Genomic DNA, 16,253 nt, shown 5'->3' on the forward strand with positions numbered 1-16,253 from the left:
CGAGGCGCCTGCTGTCATCCCCGGCAAGGTGCTTGCCGGGGGCCTTGTGGTCTTCCTCGGCTGGGATCCCGCCAAGGGTTGTCGTCTCCTTAGTGCTTATCTGATCTTGAATGTCTTCACAAAGATCTGCATGCCGCCACGGGGATGTCTCCCGAATCCTTGCCCTTTGGGGGCAGTGGACTCAAGGGGATTTGCTCCATTGGCGCGGGACAAGTCGCCACGGCAAGGGTCTTGCTGGGGCTGCTAGAACTCTCTCCCGGCAAGGATCTTGCCGGGGAGTCCGCTTCGTCCCCTTTGCTCTTCGTGGTCTTGGCCTTGGCGTCGTTCTAGTTCTCTTGAGCTTCGGTCTTACCCTGGCTCACCTCTCTTGCCTTGCTTGGTGTGGTCGTATCCGCGGCTCAGACTGCCCGTGCACTGTTATAGGGGTACAAAATGTGTACCCCTCTTTTTGTACACCGACAGGAGCCCCCGGGCCTGGGCCACACATAAGCACAACGCGTTGTTGGGCTAGGCCCAAAAATGGTGCGCGGGCAGGCAGGGCGGTTTTTACCGTGGTAAGATTCTTCACACGCTGCGCTTCCCATGATTCCCGCGCGTGGCGCGGCCTGGGGAGGCGCCTGTGACGTGGGCGGCATGCGTGGGGTTGGTTCCCGCAGGCATGCCTCACAAGGGGCGGTTCGCACCTTCCCCATAAACGGAGGGAGGCGTGGAGACGCGGCCCATTTACTGAATGGGGCTGAGGCGCGGTCTTCAAGGCATCCACTCCCCACGATCACGGGGTGGGGAGTGGTCGTCTCACCTGTCCCCTCGGTTCTGCACGTCCGCCACGTGTCTCCCATGCGCCTGGGGTGGCAAATAGTGGAGGCGGGAAACCGGGCCATCGCTGGTTGGCGCGGCGGGTCAGTCCTGGCTCGCTGCACCTTCCGTATCTTGATTGGCCGAGCGGGGCGGCCGAGCCCCAACCCCGATCCTTTATAAGGAGCGGGAGGGGGGATGGCGTCGCGCATTCTTTCATCTTCTTCTTCCTTCAGCTTCTGCTCCTCCCTTCCATCCGTGATGGAGAGAGGGAATCCCGGTCCTTCAACAGTGGCGGCGAGGGTCGCCGCTCGACAACGCGTCCCTCCTTCTCCTGCGCCTGCGGTGGCAGAGCCAACCGTGAGGGGAAGGGGGAGGGGGCGAGGTCGTGGGCGAGGCCGGGGTGCTCAGGGAAGGGGAGGACAGGGCGGCGCGCCGGCCTCGCCTCCGCCAGCAGCTCCTCCTCCAATGGAGGGCCATGTTGGGGATGACCCTTGTGAGTTCTTCGTCAGGCTGCGCCGGCCGCCGCGCCATCGCCTTCGTCTCCCGACTCCATTTGCGCGGGAGATGGAGCTAGATCCGCCGGAGTCGTTGCGGCTGCACATGAGGGGCTGCGGGATCAGTGGCACGCGGGTCCGCGTTGACTTCCCCGCCCCTCATGTGATGTATCTTCGTCGGGGATGGAAGACGTTTGCTCATATCCACCGCTTGACGGAGGGGCTCACTCTCCATTTTAAGCTGATGGAGGGTGGCCTTCTCTCCGTCAAGGTCTTCGGGCTCTTTGGGACCCGTGCAAGGTGCTGCGTGGAGAGCTCTTCTGATAGTGAAGACTCCTCCTCGGGCGGGAGTGACGAGGAGGACAGCGGCAGCGACGACGAGGGTAGTAGGCGGCAGGATGACGGGTCCGACTAGGTGTCGGGTGCCGCTCCGTGCGGCACCGGCGACCCCATCATCCGTGTCGCCGGCTCCCTGAACTTCTCAGGGTCGTCTCCTTGGGCGGCTGGCGTTGGGAGGCTGCGGAAGAGGAAGAGGGCGGGCGGCAAGGCCGTCAAGTCGGAGTACACGGGCACCAATGCCTTCGACGCGTGCTGACGTCCTGCTGCCTCATCTTCGAGCTCTTCTTCCGGCGCCGCCATCACCATCCAGCCGTTGGACGGCCACCAAGATGTTCTCTTGGTGTCTTCTGCCACCCCTAGCTCGCCTAGGCGCTCCTTTTGTCCCTTTCACCTCCTTGACCTGCCTCCTGAGGAGAGGGACAAGAAAGGGATTACGGGCACATTATCTCTTTTTAGTTTGTAAGCCTTCGGGCCTTTGTTGAATTTAAAACTTGTAATCCCATCATTTATGTTTTTCATTCCCTATGGACTATACCTGAGTGGAATGTTTTTTTAATGAAAAAGGGATGCTTGTCGGGTCATTTGTTTGCGGGTGGAACTCACGACAAGGAGTAAATCCTTGATATCTTCAAGATAAACATTTCCTTGCCCGGCAACAGGCCTTGCCGTCTCCCCACTTTGCTCGACCTTCCTCATGCCTTTGGCAGAGGCAGGGATGAGGCGGGTTCAAGCTCCTTGTTTCATCCTTTCGCTGCCGCGACTACGACCAAACTTGGCCCCAGGAACGAGCCCTAGGGCCTAGAGTTAGGGGAGCACAGTAGCTTAGGGGAAAACAAGGTTTCACATACCTCAGTCCATAATGGAATCCATGATAAGGGATGAAGAACTTATCTGAAGCTGTAGTCCCCAGCAACCCTGGTTCGTCGTGGGTGAATCTTTGCTCTTGCAGCCCCCGGCAATACTGGCTTGCTGGGGGCTAGATGCTGGTCTGTTCCTTTTTTTTCTCCCCAAATGGTTCGGTGCTATAACTTACGGCGCCAGTGCTTCATTTATTTATGCTCAGGGTCTGCGCCTGGCTTTGTACAAAAGGTGGCTTGCCGGGGGAACCGGCAAACTGCGCCTCATGGGTAAAACTTGCGAAGATGCTCAATGTTCCAGGAGTTACTCACCGGAACGGCATCTTCGGTCTCCAGGCGGACTGCACCGGGCCTGGTGACTCGTATTACCCGATAAGGGCCTTACCACTTTGTCGTCAACTTGTTGGAATTCTTGGCCGATTGAACGCGCCGAAGAACAAGGTTGCCTTCCTCAATGCTTCGGGCATGAACCTTGCGGCTATGGTAGCGGCGCAAGGCTTGCTGGTAGCGCGCTGCTCTCACAGCCGCCCGAAGACGATCTTCCTCAAGGAGCGTTGCGTCATCTTGCCGCAATTGTTCTTGCTCAAGCTCGTCATAAGCGAGTACTCGAGGTGACCCGTATATGAGTTCCATGGGGAGAACTGCTTCTGCCCCGTATACCAGGGCAAAGGGTGTCTGGCCGGTGGCTCGATTTGGTGTCGTTCTGATTGACCAAAGAACCGCCGGCAATTCATCAATCCAGCGGCTTCCACTCTTGTGCAGTCTGTCAAAGGTCTTTGTCCTCAGGCCTCGCAGTACTTCAGCATTTGCCCTCTCAGCTTGACCATTGCTTCGTGGGTGAGCAACGGAAGCGAAATAGACCTTGCTGCCGAGGTCTTGAATATATTGCACGAAGGTGTGGCTTGTGAACTGCGTGCCGTTGTTGGTGATAACCCTATTGGGTACACCAAAATGGCACACCAGTCCTTTGAAGAACTTGACGGGTGACTGTGCTGTGACCTTCCTCACTGCTTCCACTTCTGGCCACTTTGTGAACTTGTCGATTGCAACGTACAAGTACTCAAAGCCCCCGACAGCGCGGGGGAAAGGGCCCAGTATGTCGAGCCCCCAGACCGAGAAATGCTAGGAGAGAGGAATGGTTTGAATGGCTTGAGCTTGCTGATGAAGCTTCTTTGAATGGAACTGACACGCTTCACACCTAGTGACTAGTGTCGTCGCATCCTGGAGGGCGGTGGGCCAGAAGAAGCCTTGCCGAAATGCTTTGCCGGCAAGGGCCCCTCACCCGATGTGGGATCCACATATGCCTCCATCTATCTCCGCCAACATCCCCAGTCCTTCCTCTCGAGGGATACACTTCAATTTCACGCCATTCGGCCTCTTTCTGTATAGGACGTCATCGACGAACTGGTACATAGTAGAGCGATGGGCTACTTTTTCCGCTTCTTCCTGCTCCTCAGGAAGTTCCCCTGTTTGGAGGAATCGGACGGTATGCTATGCCCACGCTGGAGCCTGGGGCTCGATGACGAGGACTAAAGGCATTTCCTCCGCTACCGGAGCAGCTATCTCCATGGCAAGAGCTTGATGGTCTGTCGGGGCTAGCCGTCCCATGGCGGGCTTAGTGTCTCCGGCAACATCCTTGCCAGCGGCTTTGGGGAGCTCGGCGGGAAAGTATTTGCCGGGCCCTGATTTTCTCCTCTTGTTCTGCTCTGTTGATGGATCAACGGATGGCTGAGTTAGCTGAAGCACAAAGGTACCTGGTTCCACAGGTAGCTTGAGGGCAGCGTGTTTTGACAGGTAATCGGCGATATCATTTTCTGCTCGGGGAACATATTCTGCCTGTATACCGTCAAAACGCTCTTCCAGCTTTCTCACTTCATCGACGTAGGCCTTCATCAACGGGCTCTGGTAATCCTTGTTGACTTGCTTGACGACAAGTTGCGAGTTGCCTCTGACGATGAGTTTCTTGATTCCGAGGTCCGCCGCGATCCTAAGACCGGCAAGCAACCCTTCGTACTCAGCCGTATTGTTTGTTGACACCTCCCTGGGGAAGTGCATCTGGATCACGTACTTGAGGTGCTCTCCGGTGGGCGCGACAAGCAGTACGCCAGCCCCGGCGCCCTGTAAGGAGAAAGCTCCATCAAAGTACATGATCCAGTCGCAACTTGCCTCCTTGCCGGGGAGAGCAGTCTCTTGGGTTTCTTTGTCAGGCGTCGTTGTCCATTCTGCAACGAACTCCGCTAGGACTCGGCTTTGAATCGTTGAGGTACTCTCAAACTTGAGGCCAAAGCTGGACAGTGCCAGTGCCCACTCTACGATCCTTCCCGTTGCGTCTGGATTGTGCAATATCCATTGCAGAGGGAGGCGAGTGATGACAGTGATTTTTTGCGCCTGGAAGTAGTGACGCAGCTTCCTCGAGGACATAAGAAGGCCGAAGAGCAGTTTCTGCACACCGGAGTACCTCGATCTAGCCCCCTGCAGGAGGGAACTAACAAAGTAGACCGGGTGCTGCATCATTTTCTTCTTCGGTGGCACTTCAATTGGCTGCGTCGTCTCCACATCGGTGGCATCGGGCTCCGTCGCTGCTATTACCTCATCATCAATTTCTCTCTGCGCCACTAGTGCGGCGCTGACCACCTAGTTCGTTGCCGCAAGGTACAGCAGCAACGGTTCCTGTGGCCTAGGCGCAACTAGTATTGGCGCGGAGGAGAGGTACCTCTTCAAATCTTGCAATGCTGCTTCGGCTTCTGGCTTCCACTCCATCGGGCCCACCTTTTTCAAAATCTTGAAAAAGGGAAGGGCGCGCTCAGCAGACTTGGAAATGAACCTGCTCATGGCAGCAACGCAACCAGCAAGCCGACGCACATCCTTGACTCGCTTGGGCGCTTCAATCTGCTCTATAGCTTTGATCTTGTCTGGATTGGCCTCTATCCCACGCTGTGACACAAAGAACCCGAGAAGCTTGCCAGACAGGACGCCGAAGACGCACTTCTCAGGGTTCAGCTTGAGATTGATCTTGCGTAGGTTTGCAAATGTTTCTTGTAAATCTGATATGAGGGTTGCCCTGTTCTTGGTTTTGACCACTATATCATCCATATAAGCTTCCATATTTCTATGGAGTTGGGGTTCAAAACCAATCTGGACCGCCCTTGCAAATGTTGAACCAGCACTCTTCAACCCGAAAGGCATCCGTATAAAGCAATACGTACCACATGGGGTGATGAATGCCGTTTTCTCTTCATCATCCCTTGTCATGAAGATCTGGTGGTAGCCGGAGTAGGCATCAAGGAATGACAACAGATCACACCCAGCTGTGGAGTCAACAATCTGGTTGATGCGCGGCAACGGGAAGGGGTCTTTGGGACAAGCCTTATTAATATCTGTGTAATCAATACACAGCCTCCACTTCCCATTTGCCTTGCGCACTACCATCGGATTGGCCAACCACGTTGGATGGAGCACTCCTCTTATGAAACCCGCTGCTTCCAGTTTCGGATCTCCTCTGTGATGAACTCTTGTCGTTCCAAAGCTTGCTTTATGACCCTCTGCTCGACGGGCCGCGCATGAGGACAGACAGCAAGGTGGTGGTCAATCACCTCCCTGGGAATGCCAGGGATGTCGGATGCTTGCCATGCAAACACATCGGCATTCACCCGCAGGAAGGTGACGAGCGCGTCTTCCTATTTGTCATCAAGGGTGGAGCTTATGGTAAAAGCTCCTCCCGTGCCGTCCTCCTTGACAGAAACCTTCTTGGTTCCCGGTGGTGTGGCCCTGGACTTCTTGTTTCTGTTGGCGGAGCTCTCTAGCACGTCCTCGACGGGAGCCCTACACTCCGAAGAGGTGCGCTTGCCGGAGTGGGTGCCTGAGGTCTCACCCATCTTCTTCTTTTGCCTTCCCGGGGCTCCAGCGGTAGGAGCAAGCGCCTTAGCAGTGGTGGCTGCTGCAGCTGCTTGTTGGTAGAGTTGGTCAGCGCAAATTAGCGCATCCTTCTTGTCTGATGGGACGGTGATGATCGTCACAGGCCCCGGCATCTTCAGGGTGTTGTAAGCATAATGTGACGCCGCCATGAACTTGGCCAGCGCTGGGCGGCCAAGGATCCCGTTGTAAGGCAAGGGGATCTTGGCAACGTTGAACACAATCCTTTCTGTCCTGTAGTTTAGATCCCTCCCAAAAGTCATGGGCAACGTGACCTTTCCCTTTGGTTCACTTCTTCCCGGGTTGACCCCCTGAAACGTGCCCGTCTCTTCCAGGTCTTCATCAGGAATCTGCAATTTCTCTATCACGGCAGGCGAGATTAAGTTCAGACCGGCCCCACCATCGACTAGCATCTTTGTCACCTTGAGATTGCGTATTGTTGGTGAAACCAACAATGGAAAGCACCCGACTGCAGTAGTGCGATCAGGGTGATCCTCAGTGTCATAAATGATAGGTGTTCTTAACCACTTCAGCGGCCTTTGGGCATCAAACGACGGTTCCGCTGTTGTAATCTCACGCGCCCACTGTTTAAGCTGGCGGTGAGAGGTATGCACCGAGGCGCCGCCATCGACGCACATGGCCTCTGTAGCTTTCTGAAATTCATGGTCACCAGACTCGTCGTCCTCTTCGTGATCATCGTCTTCTGGCTTTTTGTCACGGCCCCGGGCGGGCCTCTCCCGCTGTTTACCTTTGTCGCGACGGCCCGCCTCGCCGTCACGCTTCTTGCTGGACCACTCAGCACCGTCCTGGCCTTTCTCCTTGTCCCGCCTCTCATATTCAGCCCTCTGCTTCTCAGCAAGGAGGTCAACCTGTCGGTAGTTCTGGAGATCATGGCCTTCGGTGCGATGGATCTTGCAGTATTGCTTGTCGGAGTTTCCTGGCTTCTCGGCAGCCGCCAAGGCCCGGCAGGCGACACATCCGGCAATTTCCTTGCCAGGGTCATCTGCCTTGGTTTTCTTGGCGGAGCCGGCGTCGTCAGATCCCTCGACGGCAAGCACAACTTTACCTTTGCACTTCCTGTTGCGGCGCTGGCCTTTCTTCTCCGGGGCGGCAGTATCCTCATCTAAGGAGTCGGTTTCCACGCTGGCATCTTCACCGGGGTACTTCCTTCCCCCTTCAGCTCGGGCACATCTGTCAGCAAGAACATAGAGTTCTGCCACATCTTTCACCTAGTTCATTGCCAGCTCTTCGCGCATCTTGCGGTTACGCACGTTCTGATGGAACGCACTGATGATGGCGGCAGGGTGAACATCAGGGATATTGTACTATACCTGGCTGAACCTCTGTATATACTTGCCAGTCTCTCGCCTCCCTTCTGGGGAATGACATGCAGGTCGCTTTCTTGGTCATGGGCTTGGTGACCTCCAGTAAAGGCGCCCACAAACTCAAGGCACAAATCCGACCAGGAGGAAATAGAGTCTACCGGCAAGTGCATCAACCACGACATGGCGTTGGGTTTAAAGGCCAATGGAAAGTAATTCGCAAGCACCTTATTGTCACGGGCTCCAGCGGCTTGCATCACGATGGTGTAGATGCTGAGGAACTCAGACGTGTGAGTCTTGCCGTTGTACTTTTCGCCAACGTCAGGTTTGAAGGCGCGGTAAGTGGGCCACTGGAACTGCCGCAGCTCACGGGTAAAAGCCGGACAACCTACCTCGTAAGGTAGGCCTCCAGGGCTTTCCGGGGCCGGGTGGTTCACAGCAGGCCCTGCTCGCCTGTCTGACTGGTAGCGCGCTCTGCGCCGATGCTCGATAGTGGTTCGAGCGTCTTCATGGGCTCGTTCCCGAAGAACTTGGCGCTGGTCACAGTGGGTCCGCGGGTCAGACGATGCTATGGAGATGTCGTTGCCCGCGACGTCGCGACGAGCCGGCGTCCGCGGTACCGGATGGGGAAGAGGTGAATGCACCGTGGTCGCGGCGCCACCGGCTTTTCCACCACTGGTCCGCGGGACTCCATCGGAGCGTCGACCCCGGGGCCCCACCGGACTTGGTTCGTCTTTGTTGGCCACCGCAACAAGGCTTCGGATAGTGGCTCTCCATTCGTCGAGTTTCCCCGTAGTGGTAGGAAAGTCGAGGACCAACTGCGCGCGTGCAAGGGCCTCTACTGGCGTCGGTGGCAGCGAAACCTGCACGGATCGCGACGCGCTTCGACTTCTGACCATGTCAGAAGGAGCTCTATAACGACCCCGTGGTCGCATGCCGTTTTCACCAGCGCCTCGGCGAGTGGGCAGGTCTTCTACGTCCCGGGAGTGGCGCTCGGGGCTCTTCCTGCGGCGACGCCCGGGATCTTCGGCGTGACTACGCCGTTCGTCGCGCGCTGCCTGGGAGGAGCACGCTGTTGGCGCCGGCGTGGGAGTCTTGGAGGCCCTTGCGTCGCCTTCGGGCGGGGCGGTGATGACCCCGGAAGGCCCCGCTCCACCCGCGAAGGGCTTGGCTCCGCCTTTGGATTTGGCGACGTGTGGCCCGTTACCAGGTGCACAAACATCGCCGCCTGCCAAACTCCGGCTGCTGGGATGGTGTTGGTGTTCGCGAGCAGCGCCCCGGGTCCTTTCTGCGACCGGTCCGCTGCTCGCCCGCGTCGGGACGGGCTGTCCGGCTTCCGACTGGCCAACCGCTACCGTCGTCTTCTTCTTGGGCGCCATGATGATGAAGAAGCGCCAAACTAACTGCTAAAGCCGATTCTCACAACTGCTCCCCCTACCTGGCGCGCCAAAGATGTCGGTGGGAATGACACCTATGGGATCACAAGAATCCCTACTATGGTTAGTGTGGCGCGGGGTCGTGAGAAGAGCGGATCAAACAGATAGAACACGGTTCGTTTATCCAGGTTCGGGCCGTGAGGATGCGTAAAACCCTACTCTTGCTTTGGTGGATTGTATACCTGTGTTTTTGAGCTAGCTATGGGGCGTGAGGAGCTCCAAAAAGCTGAATCCTTCCTCTGGTCGCCTCGGGCCTCCTTTTATAGAAAAAAGGGGGTTGCCACAGTGGCACACAGGAGGTGGAAAGGGTACAGTGCTGCGAGGTTATCCCTCGCATCACATGACAAGGCGCATTTAATGCGTCTTGCTTAGGTGTCCTTGCTTTATCGGGGACGGGGGAGAAACCTGTCTCGTCTGTCGCCGCTCCTTCTTGTGTCGACACGTGCCCTGGCCAGCGACGTGTGCGATGCCATGTAGGTAGGCAGGCAGCTGAGGTGGCGCAGTGGTGGGTCTTCATGAAGATCTGCATGCCGCCATGTGGGTGCCTGCCCAGCTGGTTTGGTCGGCAGCTGCATGCATGCGGTGGTGGAGGTTTAGTCGGCATGGGCCTGATGGTGGCCCTGCGGGTGTCCTCGGCAAGGGCCTTGCCGGGGCCCTGGCAAGGGTCTTGCCGAGGTGCCTGCTGTCATCCCCGCCAAGGCGCTTGCCGGGGGTCTTGTGGTCTTCCTCGGCTGGGATCCCTCCAAGGGTTGTCGTCTCCTTAGTGCGTATCTGATCTTTAATGTCTTCACAAAGATCTACATGCCGCCACGGGGATGTCTCCCGAATCCTTGCCCTTTGGGGGCAGTGGACTCAAGGGTGATTTGCTCCGTAGGTGCGGGACGAGTCGCCGCAGCAAGGGTCTTGCCGGGGCTGCTAGAACTGTCTCCCGGCAAGGATCTTGCCGGGGGAGTCCGCTTCGTCCCCTTTGCTCTTCGTGGTCTTGGCATTGGCGTCGTTCTAGTTCTCTTGATCTTCGGTCTTACCCTGGCTCATCTCCCTTGCCTTTCTTGGTGTGGTGGTATCCGCGGCTCAGACTGCCCGTGCACAGTTATAGGGGTACAAAAAGTGTACCCCTCTTTTTGTACACCGACACTCTTCTTTGAAAGATTATCATTGATAGCTCTTAGGAACTCATGCTCTTGCTCTAAATTTAGCTTCTCAAAGCATAGCTTCTCATGAGTCCTTTTGAGATCTCTATGATCCTCTAGTGTTGTTTCATGAGCTAACTAAGAGTGTTTGGTTCCTTAGTTTGATGCTCAATCTCCTTATCATTGTCATTCGTTTCATCTTGATTAGCATGATTAATAGCAAGTTCAACATAGTTTTCATCACTACTGTTGTCAACATGTAAATCATCATCACCTAGCAAATCATCCTCATCACTATTGAAATCAACATACTCGGGGTGCCATACCTTAGGGCCTTTAGCCATGAAGCATCTTCCAATTCCTTCATTAGTTGTGTCAAATATGTCGTAGGAGTTGGATGCCACACGTGCAAGACTGGCAGCACCTTCATCTTGAGTATATTTGGAGTCAGAGTGATAGCTTATCTCAGAGTAGTTGTCGGTGCTAGAACCGGATACCCATTCACCAACGTGAGCTTGATGTCTTTGCCTTGTGTAGTTCTTTGATGACTTGTCCTTCCTGTCCGAATCCTTGCTTCTACGAGAGGGTCTTCGTTCATAGCGATCATCTCTACTCCTCTCTCTTGGTTGTGATTCATCCCTTTTACTTCTCCTTTTTGGTGAATCATCTCTTTTCTTGTAGGGAGTCGTACACTAATTGGAGTAGTTTTCGGGTCTTCCACAATGATAGCAATTACGATCACGACTAGAAGATCTTTTGTCATTGTAGGATCTTGACTTAGAGCTCCTCTCTTTGCTTCTATTCTTGCAGAACTTGTTGAAATTCTTCACCATTAAGCTCAATTCTTCATTGAAGAATTGTTTCTCATTTGACGTTGTAGGAGCATCACATGAAGCTTTGTAAGCACCACTTGACTTCTTGTGGAGCTCTTCCTTATACTTGAGTGACATCTCATGATCAACAATTCTACCAATGACTTCCATGGAATTGAGATCTTTGTAATTGGGCATCATTTGGATAAAGGTGCACATGGTATCATATTTTCCATTCAAGGCTCTTAGAATCTTCTTGATGATGAATTTGTCGGTCATCTCTTCGCTTCCAAAGCTGGCAATCTCATTTGTGATGAGAGCAAGCCTAGAGTACATCTCAGTGACTCCTTCAAAATCCTTCATCTTTAACTTGTCAAGATGACTTCGAAGCACAGCCAACTTTGATTTTTTGATGGACTCTGTACCTTCGTGCATACAAAGAAAAGTATCCCAAATTTCCTTTGCATTCTCAAGACGGTAGATTCTGTTGAATTCTTGGGGGCAAAATGTGTTGAAGCGAATATCGCAAGCTTGAGCATTGTATTGCAACATCTTCATTTCTTCCGCTGTCGCTTCACGGTTCGGTTCTTTTCCATCCTCGAAGAAATCACCTTGCAATCCAATACACACAACAACCCAAACGGCAGGGTTATGACCAGGAATATGCATTTTCAACTTATGCTTCCAACTATCTAAATTAGTACCATCAAAGTAAGGACCTCTAAAGTGGTAATTTTCCTTGCTAGATGCGATACTCCTAGGTTGTGAAACCAAGGCTATGATCACCAAAGCTATGGAAATCAAGGCAAATGCAGACCAAATCTCTGATACCACTTGTAGGATCGAAAGTAGGTCTAGAGGGGGGTGATTAGACTACTTGACCATGTAAAAATCTAACCTTTTCCCAATTTTAGTTGCGGGCAGATTCTAGCAACTAACACAAGTCAAGCAATCAACCTACACATGCAATTCTAAGGGTGTAGCAGCGGAAAGTAAAATATTACATATGAAGGTAGAGGGAAGAGTTTGGAGAGTGCAAACACAATGATGACATAGAGATTTTTGGCATGGTTCCTATAGGTAGTGCTATCATATGTCCACGTTGATGGAGACTTCAACCCACGAAGGGTAATGGTTGCACGAGTCCACGGAGGGCTCCACCAATGAAGGGTCCACGAAGAAGCAACCTTGTCTATCTCACCATGGCCATCGCCCACGAAGTACTTGCCTCACTCGGGTAGATCTTCACGAAGTAGGCGATCTCCTTGCCCTTACAAACTTATTGGTTCAACTCCACAATCTTGTCGGACGCGCCCAAGCGACACCTAACCAATCTATGAGACACCACTCTCCAAAAGGTAACAGATGTTGGGTTGATGATGAAATCCTTGCTCTTGTGCTTCAAATGATAGTCTCCCCAACACTCAACTCTCTCTCTCTCTCACACACATATTCTGATATGATGGAAAGATGATTTGAGTGGAAAGCAACTTGGGGAAGGCTAGAAATCAAGAATCTTTTGGTTGGATTGGAATATCTTGATCTCAACACATGAGTAGTTGGCTCTCTCTCAGAAAATGTAAGCTGGAAGTGTATGCACATTCTGATGGCTCTCTCTCTCTCTCTGATGGAGAATGGGATGGGAATGAAGGATACACCAATGGGAAGAAATTAGTGATCCAAGTATATGAAGCTAAAGTGTATACCAACAAGATTGATATGGCAAAGATCTTGGTGATCCAAGTATGCCACTGGAAAGATTGGAATATTTCAATTGAAATCTATATAAGGATCATCGAAAACGGATGCGCGAATCTCAAATGATGGGCAAAACGAATATGCAATGCAACATGACCTACTGCATGCAAGATTTAAATGTGCTACAGGAACCAAATGTTCTCAAAAAGGATATGAAGCCAAAGTAGACATGGTATATTTCAAGATGTACAATTGGGGCAAAAACATACAATGCAAGTATTAATCACAACTGAGCTCACAAGTCGCAACCTTCTGTTAACAGCAAACTATTATATTAACATGGCATATTTATATCAAGTTTAAGTAATTATACATTAGTTTTACATGGCAACAAAAGGCATGGAATGAATGTACTAGTAATTCATAAAAAACATGTTTACTGATCATGTTGAAAATCGTTATAGATTAGTGCGAACCAACAAGACAATATGGCAAGTTTTACTACTGGCAGTTTCAGACTTAGCAGATTTCAACTAGGAAACAACAATATTATCTTAGCATGTTAACAAGCTTGTGGCAGCCACCTCAGTACATGTAATGCCATGAAATAAATTCTAGCAGTAAGATGGCATGATTGTGCTCCAATTCATGTGCATAGAATGCTCATATGATGATTACATAAATTCACACAAATATAACAAAAAGGGAAGTTGTGTAAATATGACATGCAGCAATATTTGCTCAAATGACAAAACTAAAGCCACAAATGGATTAGTTGGGGTTTTCTACCCCAAAATGATATATAATATGCACATGTTAATATAGAAAAATGTTCACAAAAGCATCAAGTCAAATACTGCCAGAAATCAAAATAGAACGAAATGGCAATCTGCCTAATATGGAATGTCCAGATTTGGACCGGTCCTATTTGGAAAGCGACACTTTCCATAAATGGAATTTCAGGAAAAATAGATGAAAAAAATAAGGAAAGGAGGGGGTTGTGTGCGCGTGTATGAAATTTGAACTACAAGCACATGGTCTAATGCACCAAAGATAGCTGATAAATCACATGTGTATCTTTGGTGAATTTATAGGTCCCATGCAAGAAATGGGAATAAAATTCAAACATCTAGGTGTCATGGCTCGGCCGGAATGATTGAGAAACTTGGTTTTTTTAATTCATGTAAATCCAAAACACGGCCGAAAATCATGAAACTTGACATGGTGTCATCACATGGCACCACCATGCTGCGGTAATTTCTTTCGCCGAATTGGGACAAGCTTTGGTCTAAGCTTCTTGCAAACCGGAGCTTCCCTCACGAAGGCTCGTGGTTCCGAGAGGGAATGTGTCACCTCCGTGTGCGAAACGACATACATACACTGCCTTCTCCCGTCTTAATTTTTTTACACTGGGAGATTAGACCAAAAAGAAGTACTGTAGTAAATTTTGGAATTATTCTGGGTTCGTTTAGCCTTTTTATCCATTAATTGAGTTTGTACGCATTTAATGTGCATAATTCAAATTTGAACTACAAGCACATGCTTCAGTGCATCAAAGTTGCTTGAGAAATCACATGTGTGTCCTTGGGTGAATTTCCAGGTGCCATGCAAAATATGGGAGTGAAATTCAAACATCTGGGCGTCGTGGCTCAGCCGGAAAGATTGAGAAACTTGGTTTTTTAATTCCTGTAAATCGAAAACACGCCTGAAAATCATGAAACATGGCACCAACATGCTACGATAATTTTTTTGCCAAATTTGGACAAGCTTTAGTGTAAGCTTCTTGCAAACCGGACCTTCCCTCAAGAAACCTGTGGTTCCGAGAGGGAACGTGTCACCTCCATGTGTGAAACGACATACGTACACTGCCTTCTCCTGCCTTAATTTTTTTTACACTGGCTGATTAGACCAAATAGAAGTATTGTGCTAAATTTTGGAATTATTCAGGGTTCGTTTGACATTTTTTATCCATTAATTGAGTTTCTGCGCATTTAATGTGCATAGTTCAAATTTGAACTACAAGCACAGGCTTCGGTGCACCAAAGTTGTTTGAAAAATCACATGTGTCTCCTTGGGTGAATTTCTAGGTCCCATGCAAGAGATGGGAGTGAAATTCAAACATCTGGGCGTCGTGGCTCGGTCGGAAAGATTGAGAAACTTGGTTTTTTAATTCCTGTAAATCCGAAACACGCCTGAAAATCATGAAACTTGGCATGGTGTCATGACATGTCACCACCATGCTGCGGTAATTTTTTTGGCCGAATTGGGATAAGCTTTGGTCTAAGCTTCTTGCAAACCAGAGCTTCCCTCAAGAAGGCTGTTGGTTCTGAGAGGGAACGTGTCTCCTCAGTGTGCGAAATGACATACGTACACTGCCCGCACTCCTGCTCGCCCCCAGGCCCTCGCCGCAGCCGCACGCCCGCGTCAAGCCATGCTCGCGCACGAGCCCAGCCTCTACTTCCGCCTCACCCCATGCATACAGGCCCCAAGCCTGCTCCACATGCTCGCACAACACCATCATCCTTTTCTGCACCTGTGTTGCCGCTTGCTAGTAGCCTAGTAGACCGGGGCTGTTGCCGAGCCCGTTTGCCTCGCCGGCGAGCACTAGGGAAGAGGAAAGCTTGGCCTTCTGTCAGCTTAAGGGAAGCCGAGCGCCTCCTGTAGCACATACACAGCCCACCTAGCGTCCAGCAGACATGAGGATGAGGCCGGGGGTGCGGAGGAACGTCGACGATGAGCCATGGAACTTGTCAGTCTTGTTCTCTCTGTGAAGTAGGGGAGGAAGAGGATGACGGGGACGTCGTGGATGGAGTTCTTGCCCGCGGTTTGGTGTCTGGACGGAACTAGGGTGGCGTTCTAGAGCACTTGGATGAAGGAGGGGAGGCCGCAGAGGAGATTTAGGCCGGCGGCAAGGTCGTGAGTGAGCCAGCCATGGCGTGGGCGGCAGTGGAAGCGACGTGTTTGTGTCCCCTTACTTGTGGCAGCAGTCTCGAAGGAGAGGGAGGAGAGGAATTGGAAACCCTAGGGCGTGGTTGGGGTCTTATAGGAGGGGTACGAGCGCCGTGGGGAAATTTTGACCCCAACCAGACCAAGTCTAATTGAGATAAAAAATTATAGAGAGGGTGTAGGCATGTTGCAAGATTAATAGGGAAAAGACAAAAATTTATTGGGGTAGGAAAAATGACACTTGCAAAAAAAGAAAGGAGAAGGAACTAGGAGGTGATGATGCAAGATCATACGTGGAGCAAGCAAAAAACATCATGTAGGGGAAATGCACATGATGGACTTGGAAATAACATGAATGACACAAAGCTATAATAAGATGATGCAAGAAACAAATATGAAAGGCACACAACATGATCATGGCATGCAACAAATAAAAGATACGGGAAAAAATAAGGAGATAAAGCCAAACATGATGGAACCCACATGGAACTAGGTCAAGATCAAGCTTG

The sequence above is a fragment of the Triticum urartu genome, chromosome 4 (genome assembly GCF_003073215.2).
Source record: "Triticum urartu cultivar G1812 chromosome 4, Tu2.1, whole genome shotgun sequence".
Taxonomy (NCBI): domain Eukaryota; kingdom Viridiplantae; phylum Streptophyta; class Magnoliopsida; order Poales; family Poaceae; genus Triticum; species Triticum urartu.